Source organism: Echinops telfairi, unplaced genomic scaffold (assembly GCF_000313985.2).
Source record: "Echinops telfairi isolate 266 unplaced genomic scaffold, ASM31398v2 ScPeMD7_443;HRSCAF=831, whole genome shotgun sequence".
Lineage (NCBI taxonomy): Eukaryota > Metazoa > Chordata > Mammalia > Afrosoricida > Tenrecidae > Echinops > Echinops telfairi.
Genome location: NW_022104341.1, coordinates 82,809,325 through 82,818,848, shown reverse-complemented (window position 1 = coordinate 82,818,848; position 9,524 = coordinate 82,809,325). Strand labels below are relative to the sequence as shown.

Below are 9,524 nucleotides of genomic sequence, written 5' to 3'. Positions count from 1 at the left end.
CGATAAACGAGGGTTCACTGTATATATAAACAGAAAGGGAAACCTAATTTGCTATGTGAATTTTCACCTAAAATATAATATACTAACCAAAAAAAAGAAACAAAAGATAATACACAACATTTTAAAAGTTGCATGATAGATTCGTTTATAAAAATAACACAACAAACAGTAGCTGTTAACATTGCTTATGTATAATCAAAAATCTCATGGGATTTGGTTTTGTGGTTTGGAAGTTTTTGTTAGGTGCCATCAAGCCAGCTATGCCCCACAGCAACCCTATGCACAACAGAAGGAAGTATTGCACATTCCTGCATCATCTGTACAATTATTCCCATGCCTGAGACCACTGTTGCAGCCGTGGTATCAATCAATCTGCTGAGGGCCTCCCTCACCTTTGCTGCCCCTCTACTTTACCAAGCATTATGTCCTTCTCCAGGCACTAGTCTCTCCTGACACTAATCGAAAGTTAAGGTCATGGTTTCAAGGGACATTCCAGTTGGTTGGCTAATAACATGTTTATTGCTTCTGTTCTACCTCTAGTTCATTGTGTAGTAGTGCATGGTATCTTAAAAGTTTGCAATGGCCATCCAAGGCGCAACAATTGGTCACTATCCCCCAGGAGCAAAAAAGTAAAGACAATCAATAACAGATGAAGGATATGAAAGTGTAGCTAATTGCCTGCATGGACAACTGCCACCTGTGCCATGAAAATTCCCTAGAATCTTAATCAAAAAGGGGAATGCAGAAGAAAATTTCCAAGTCTCAAAGACCCTAGAATTTCTAGAACAGTGGTTCTCAAACTTCCTAATGCCGCGACCCTTTAATACACTTCCTCATGTTGTGGTGACCCCCAACCATAAAATTATTTCCGTTGCTACTTCATAACTGCAATTTTGCTACTGTTATGAATGGGGCGATGCCTGTGATAGGGTCGTTCCACCCCCAAAGGGGTTGTGACCCACAGGTTGGAAAATGCTGTTCTAGAACCATGGAGGATGGATAAACCCCTAGCACTATTGCCCTAAAATAATCTTTAACCCTTAAACCAAAAATAGTCCCTGAAATCTTAAATACAAAACAACGGTTCAGCTTAACTAGTAAAAAATGTCTGTCTTGAGATTATGCTCTTTTAAGAATTGTCAACATGGGTGAAAGTTGACAAAATCCTACTTGAAAGATTAGATAGGAGCCTTAGTAGGCAATGAGTTAACTCAGAAAAGGCAGGTGAAATGGTTGTGCAACTTGAAGAATGTAATCAATGTCACTGAATTGTACATGCACAAACTGCTGAACTGGAATATGTTTTATTGTGTAGAGTCTCAACAAAAATATATATTCAGTTGATAAAAAAATAAATAAATTGAAGGACCATCTCTTTAAAAATTATACAAAATACAATGTATTCTATGTAGGCAGTACAGTGCAATGATCAAAGGTATGGGTTTTTAGACTCATTTGACCTAGATTCACAACCTTGCTCTACAACATGTAGTTATATGTACTCTGCTACATTATTTAATTTTTGTCTGTTTTCCTACCTGTAAGTAAAAATGGAATTAGTAAACTACATGACATTTTATATATATTAACTCATTTAATTATAGTAACCATAATGTTATTAATTAAGTGAGCTCATAGCTATAAAGCACTTAGAACTAAGCCTGGCAAACAGTAAGCATTCAGTTCATGTTAGTTATTACAATTATTATTTACTATATTACTACTATAACTATTAGTTAAAGGTACACATTTATAGTAAATGTCTAAAAACATGACCTAGAAAAACAGACACTAAATGCATGACAGCAACGTCACTCTAAGAAAAAGGAGAAATGAGCAGGGAAGGGAATGTTTTGTTTTTTTAATTAGAAAATAAATCAGCAGCAAATAACATGAACATATATTTGCTAGTTTTGTTATTTTATTTGTACTTATTAATCCTGAGGTGGTTATTATATTATAATCCTTATATTTTAATTTTAAATATATATATCTATTGTCAATATAACAGCTATGCAGTATGCTTTGGCCAAGAAAATTTCAAAAACAATTTGGCAAATAAATAGCATACTAACGTGCAAGCCAAGTCTCTAGATTCTCAAACTTTCATTTTACAACCATTCAACCAGTTTTTAGTCCAAGGAGTACATACTCAGATAGCGTATGCTAAAAAGTCAAAAGCATTGGGGAAATTTTGGGAAGCTTACATTATTTTGGCCACAATTGTAAAAAAAGTGATCACAGCAAACACTGATACTTATTCAGAATCCCTCCCAATTACCTGCCAAAGTAATTTTAATTACTAGACAGCTGAAATGAGTGGTAAAAAGTGCAATCCCCTTAGGAGTAAGAACTTTATTAAATCCCTCTTGGAGATGTGTTGAGCTAGGAAAACTTCCAAACCTTGCCTTCTGTTTCCTTGGCCAGCATACTAATGACCACATCTTAAATGAATTCAGCCAAACTATAAATGGCCTTCAATTTAATCTGACAAGTTTTAATTAGCCACAGAAAGTGTCAAAAGTAGGTCTGAAAAGACTAAGACCAAATCCTAGTATTTTCCAAAATTTGAAACCAATTTACCTGTGTTAACAATTTATCATAAAATACATTATTTCAAATATATGACACTTTATGATAGTCTCAGCCTTGGGATCATTTGATTCTAAGTCTTGTCCCTTAAAGTATACATTTTGGGGGGAACAGAGACAACTACAATTATCCTCAGTTTTACTAGAACATTGTCTGATTTTCAAAAAAATTTCAATTTATAGCTAAAGAAGTTGCTTGATTCAAGACACTATACTATGCTAACAGAGTAAAAAATAGTAATTATATGCTAATAAGAGGTCTTGTGCAGCAGATTTGCCCAAAGCAATATATTGTTTGCTGCACAAAACCTCTTTAAAGTGTTGGAGAGCATGTATGTAACATTGAGGACTACTGGTGCACCTGACCCAAGCCATTGTATTTTCAATTACTTCAAATGTGGAAGTTGAACAATGAGTAAAGATGATGGAAGAACCGATGCATTTGAATGATGGTGAAAAGACTGGAAGTACAATGGGCTGCCCAAAGAACCACCAGATGCTCCTTAAAAGCAAGGTTGGCTGGCCAACAAACATAGGAGAAAACGTTCCTGATCTTTAGCCATAAGAGAAATGCAAATTAAAACAACAATGAGGTACCACCTAACACCCTCAAAAGTAGCCCAATTCAAAAAAATCAGAAAGCAACAAGTGTTGGAGGGGCTGCTGGTGGACTTGTAAGTATGTATGACCACTATGGAAATCAATCTGGCGATATCTAAAATAGATGAAAATTAAGTTACCATATGACCCAGCCATCCCCCTACTGGGCATATAACCAGAAGAGGCAAGAAACAAACCATGGCCAGGCATCTGTGCCCCAGTGTTCATTGTGGCCCCAGTTCACAATTGCAAGGAGTTGGAAGCAACCCATGTCTCCATCAACTGATGACTGGATTAAAAAACTGTGGTATATACATACAATGGTGTACTACGCATCACTAAAAAGCACTGATGAATGTATGAAGCACATCACTGCATGGGAAGAGCTGGAGGAAATCATGCTTAGCGAAGTAAGTCAAGCACAAAAGGACAAGTGCAACATGAGTCTGCTGAGGGAAAGAGGGACCAGACTTCAACCCAGAGCTCTAAGATGTGAATGCAACATGCTGGCGTGGAATAGGGAACCAGTGGAGAGGTCTGGGGGCTGGTCCCAATCCCAAATACTAAGTGGACACCTGCCCCTCCCCCCAAGAAGAATTTATTTCAAAAGATGGCATTGAATCTGCAGCTCCGGGAGAGGGACATATCTGATTGGAGCACACGGGAGCAGATGAAGGGGGAGGAGGAGAGAGTGGAGCACATCCTGGCCCACCAGGCCTTGAGGACGATGTTCCCAATTAGAGCAGCCAGTCCACAGAGAGGACCACATGGCCAGCCCCACTATGAGACATGACGCCCCTCACTGACCCATAGCCTTACAGGGGACAACACCAGAGACACAGTGTGGGAATTGCACCCGATCTGATCCCGCCACACCAAAGCAAAACACTAAGGGGGTGCAACAGAACAGCAAGAGAATGGAGTGTCGAGGTCCCCAGTGAATGCTGAAGGTGGACTTTGGGGCCAGGGCATGGTGCCCCAACAGACTGGACTGGAAAACACTTCTAAAGGCCAACAAATGATCCTTGAATCTAACACACACAAAAAACTAAGGTTGGCAAGATTTCATCTCAGGTACCTAGGACATGTTATCAGGAGAATACCAGTCCATGGAGATGGACATCATTCTTTGTAAAACAGAGGGGCAGAGAAAAGACGACTTTCAAGAAGATGACTTGAAACCATGGCTATAACAATGGGCTCAAACATAACAATTGTGAGGATAGGGTTACTGTAAGTCAGAACCAACTCTACAGCACCTAACAATAACAATATGCTTGTCAAACCTTGGAATTATTAAATGAAAACTGATATTGTTCTCTGCTCCACTAAAAATATTTCAACTAGAGTTCCAGTGGTTCCCAACGAAGTCAGTTGTGATCAAGTGACTCCAACTCCCGGGGACTCCATATATGAGAACAGAACTGCACTCCAGAGGGTTTTCAATGGCTGATTTTTTTAGAAGTGAAAACAAACCCACACCCTCCCTTTCAGTTAGCAACTGAAGGCATTAACCATTTGCACGGACCAGGACATGTGAAAGTTTAGGGGGACAGGGACTCCTGCGAGCAGAGTTGCTGCTGCAATGGTAGTGATGCAGAGGTGTGGGCACTACTGGCATTTTCGTGGGCAGGGGCCAGCAAAGTTAAACGTCCTACAATGCACAGAACAGGACTACACAACAGAGAACTGTTCCTCCCTAAATACCAATAGTGCCCCTGTTGGGAAGAAAGGCTTAATCACATCTGTTCCTAAACTAAGAAACAACCATTAGTCACCTCTCAAAAATGCCAAAATTGTGAGGCTTACTAGGGGACGAGTTTTAAGTAACTGTGTTCTCAACTCCCACACTTAACAACTTGATTTCTAACATTATTTTTCTCCTCTACATCCAAAAATGAAAATCAAACCCATTTCCATGGAATCCGCTCTGACTCACGGTGTCCCTATATGTTCCGGAGCAGACCTGCTCGACAAGGTTGTCTGGGCTTGTCATCTTCAGAGACAGATCACCAAGCCTTTCTTCTGGGGTGATGATGGACAAATTCTAACCACCAAGCTTTAGGTTAGTTGTCGAGCGCAAAGTTGTTTGTGCCAACCAGGCACACCAGGAACCCTTCTCTTCTTTGTGGACTTTGCTGTCTCAAAGTATAATTTTCACTTACTTTGGGACTGATTGATTTTTATTTTTTTACAACAAGGTAAAATAGTTTTAAATGTTTAAGTCCGGATTAGTTAACATGAGAAAATATGAAAAACTACCCATAAGAAAGTTAGTGAACTAAGTAACCTATATTTTAAAGAAACAAGAAACCTCTTGTTAATTCCAACTCCAATTCCAAGTGTGTCAGAATAGACTTGTGCTCCGTAGGATTTTCAGGGGCTGTAATCCTACAGAAGTAGATGACCAAGGCTTTTTTCCCACTACGCCACTGGAAAAGACGTGAACCATAAACCTTTTACTTACCAATTTTGCCATATAGGAATCTCAATAACCTAAGCTGTTGTTAGGTGCCATTGAGTCCATTTTGACTCACGGCAACCCCAGGTGTAGAGTGAATTGCTCCTGAGGTGTGTTCCATAAGGTGCACGTCTGGGTGAATTCGCATTGTCAATCTGCTATCTAGTAGTCTTGTGCTTAATTGTTCGCACTACACAGGGACTAATTACACTAGATTCAGTATTATATATTCTTATCTTTTCAAAATAGGAATTCCAAAACTCATTTTCCAGAGAATCATGGAAAATGTTCTTTAGGACTGAGTCAGATCAAAGTCCTGTCTGAAATGCTTCTGGATATAGTATTAGCTGCAGCCACCATTTACTATAGCCATGTATCCTACCCAAGTGTTTTATATATGCTATCTCTAATCTTAAAGAGTCCTGATGGCACTGTCAGGTAAGTGTGCTGTTAATCACAAGGTTGGCAGTTGAAACCCACAAGCTTTCTCTGCAGGAGAAAGAGAAAAATAACTATCTGTTCCCATTAAAATTTACAGCCTCAGAAATTTATAGGGGCTCCTAGGAGTCAGAATAGATTGAAAGCTACTACTATCCACCATCCTCACACAACAGCAGAGACTAAAAAACCAGGTAGCACAATATGGCCAAGTGGAAATCAGCAACCAAAATCGTCAATATCTATCCAAATGTGGAATCATGTGTATCCAAAATTGGTAATGAAGAAATCCTCCCACACAGTAAATAAAAAGGGATTGTGGAAATTCAGTGAGTTTTGACACTTAGATGCAGTAAAATAAGAAAGTCAGAACCTCTGAACCCTATAAGACATGATTTACTTTTACAAGGTAGAAATCTATCAGAGCAGGAAAATAAAGGATTTCCTACTAAAACAAGTGATAGGAACATGGTAAGAAGGTAGTTGCTGCATTCCAGCTCTCACAGATTTCACTGGATACAGAGTAGAAAAAGAATTCAAACATAACATTCTGTTTTCTTTCTATATCATAAAAAGATCCTAACTAATCTACACTAAGATTCAAAATAGGGGGATATGTAGCCCAGAAAACTGGCCATGTTCCAGAATAGGACTACTAGGAAGTACCTTAGCTGTGTATCAAAGACCAACCATGCGGCAAATCTGCATGACAAGCCGGCTCAGCTGTTATCCTTTCTGTAGACCAACATTGCATATACAGACACATTTCAGGATGGCTGCCTAATTAAAAATAAAAGCAATACTGCTGAGCTTGCCACCCTGCTGTTAAATAATGAGTTGCAGTTCCCATTCAAACCAAAAGCAATCTAGCATAAAAGCTGGCATCCCTTATTTAATTTGCCAGGCACATACACAATGGTACCAGGCAGAACAAAAGCCAGTTCTTAAAATTGTACTATGTTCTTTTAGATAAGCATCATATTTGCTGAGTAACTATAATCCATTAGGTCTTAGATCATGACATAAAACACAAACATGAAAGTTGCAAAAGCAATTTGAGGCTATAACTAATCCAATCTTTCCGTCAATTCAAGAATCCCCTCTATTAATTGGCTCAAATGTGTAACTGCATTTCCATTAAGAGTGAGGCATTATGAGAGGTGTTATAAGTTAATCTTTACTGAATATTTATTATATTCCAGACACTTTTCCAAAGGCTTTATATTTAACACGCATAACAGCCCTATAAAGTAGATACTATTAGTGCATTTTACAAATGAAGAATTAATCAACTTGTCTAGCTCTCACAACTAAGAAGTAGTAGTCAGAATTCAAAGCTAGAACTTTTTTTAAATCATTTTATTGGGGGCTCATACAACGCTTATCACAATCCATACATACATCCATTGTGTCAAGCACATTTGCACATTTGTTGCCATCATCATTCTCAAAACACTGCTTTCCACTCCAGCCCCTAGATTCAGCTCATTTTTCCCCTCCCTCCCAGGTTCCCCCTCCCTCATGAACCCTTATTATTATTATTATTTTGTCATATCTTACACTGTCCAACGTCTCCCTTCACCCACTTTTCTGTTGTCCAACCTCCAGAGAGGATGTTGTATGTAGATTCTTATAATCAGTTCCCCCTTTCCACCCCACCTTCCCTCCACCCTCCCAGTATCACCACTCTCACTACTGGTCCTAAGGGGTTCATCTGTTCTGTATTCCCTGTGCTTCCAGTTCCCAACTGTGCCAGTGTACATCCTCCGGTCCAACAGAACACTTTCCACTTGACCTCCTGGACACCAGACTCACCAGAGCTCCCCATATGGGCTGCTTACCTTGGCGCCATCTTGACTGGAACCCCCCACCCTTAAACCTAGAACTTTCACTCTTAGTCATGTTCATCTATATTAATAGTGTCTCTCTGGTAAGAGGATATAAAAAATGGAACCAAAATGATCCCATTATTCCAGGAGCTTAGTTTCCTGGGAAGATACAAGTAAAGATAATACAGTAGATGAGTGATGATTGTTGATGACAAATTAGATGTAAAAAACAAGTTGCTATCAAATGATTGTATCTCATGGTAACCCCACTGTGACAGAGTAAAACTGTCATATACGGTTTTCAATGGCTGATTTTTCAAAAGAAATTTTCCAGCTCTTTTATTCTAGGTACCTCTGGGTAAAGTTGAACTTCCAAACTTTCAGTTACTAATTAAGTACATTACATAATTGTTTGTACACTCAAAGATTCCAAATTAGAATTAAGTAGGGTTTTCCTACTTTTCTCTTAACTCTGGTGGCATAGCGGTTACATATTAGGCTACAAACCACAAGGTTAGCAGTTCAAAACCACAAGCCATTTCTGAGGACAAAGATGAGGCTTTCTACTCCTGTTAACAGTTACAGTCTCAAACACTCAAAAGGACAGTTCTACTCTGCCCCATAGGGTAGATCACTATGAATCAGAATTGATTTGATGGCAGTGAGAGTGACAGAGAGGGCTTTCCTAAGGGCAGTGAAGAAAGAGAAGTGAAAGGGTTAAAAAGGTGATGAAATGGAAGCAAGAGATAAAGGAAGGAGATAGAGAAAGAGGTCCAAAGAAATCCCTCTCATGTTTTTGGTTTGGAGAAATGGGTGAAGAGATGCAAACTATGTTTTGACTTTACTGTGTTTCAATACCAGGCGATGATGCCCAAGAGGCAGTTGGAGACACCATGCTGGCACTCTAGAGAGAGGGCTAAAACTGAAGAAACAGATTTGAGGGTCACCAGCAGTTCCACAGAGTTTTCCAAAGTAAAGAACATGAATAACAGGTAATATTTACTACTAGGTATCAAATCTCAGGTTCCTTCAATATCTCCACAGATGAATTAAAAAGCTATCATTGGGATATCAAAAGATACAGGATTAAAAAAAAGAAAGGAAAAACATTACAATGAGACTGGAAAGGAACAACAAAGGTAAGAATAAAACCACAGTATTTCACACAAACCAAAGGTGTAAATAGCAAACATATAAAATGCAATTGTTTTAGATGCTGTCAAGTTGGTTCCAACTCATAGGGGGGAACCCCGTGTACAACAGAATGAAACACTGTCCAGTCCTGCGCCATCTTCACAATTGTCCTTACGTTGAGCGCATCACTGCAGCCACTGTGCAATCAATACAATTGTAGTCAATAATAAACCAAAACTCAAACTCACTGCCATGGAGTCAGGGCTGACTCATAGTGACTCCTTATGAGTTTCTGAGACTGGAACTGTTTATGGGAGTAGAAAGCCCAGTCTTTTTCTTGCAGAGTTGCTGATGTTTTCGAACTGCCAACCATGGGAGTCACAGCCCAACACATAACCACTTTGCAACCAGGGCTCCTTAGTCAAATAAAATGATGGGAAATTTACACTCCTTACTCAATGACTATCTTAT

General features: G+C 39.1%; 1 protein-coding gene and 1 pseudogene across 1 annotated transcript in view; one reads left to right on the top strand and one right to left on the bottom strand.

Annotated features, from left to right (window-relative positions):
* LOC123521876 (dual specificity testis-specific protein kinase 2-like) overlaps window positions 1–9,524 on the bottom strand; it is an 83,313-nt gene that overhangs the window by 55,312 nt on the left and 18,477 nt on the right. The gene's annotated exons all lie outside the window — the stretch shown is intronic.
* Window positions 6,295–9,524, top strand: part of LOC115870128 — a 6,185-nt pseudogene continuing 2,955 nt past the window's right edge.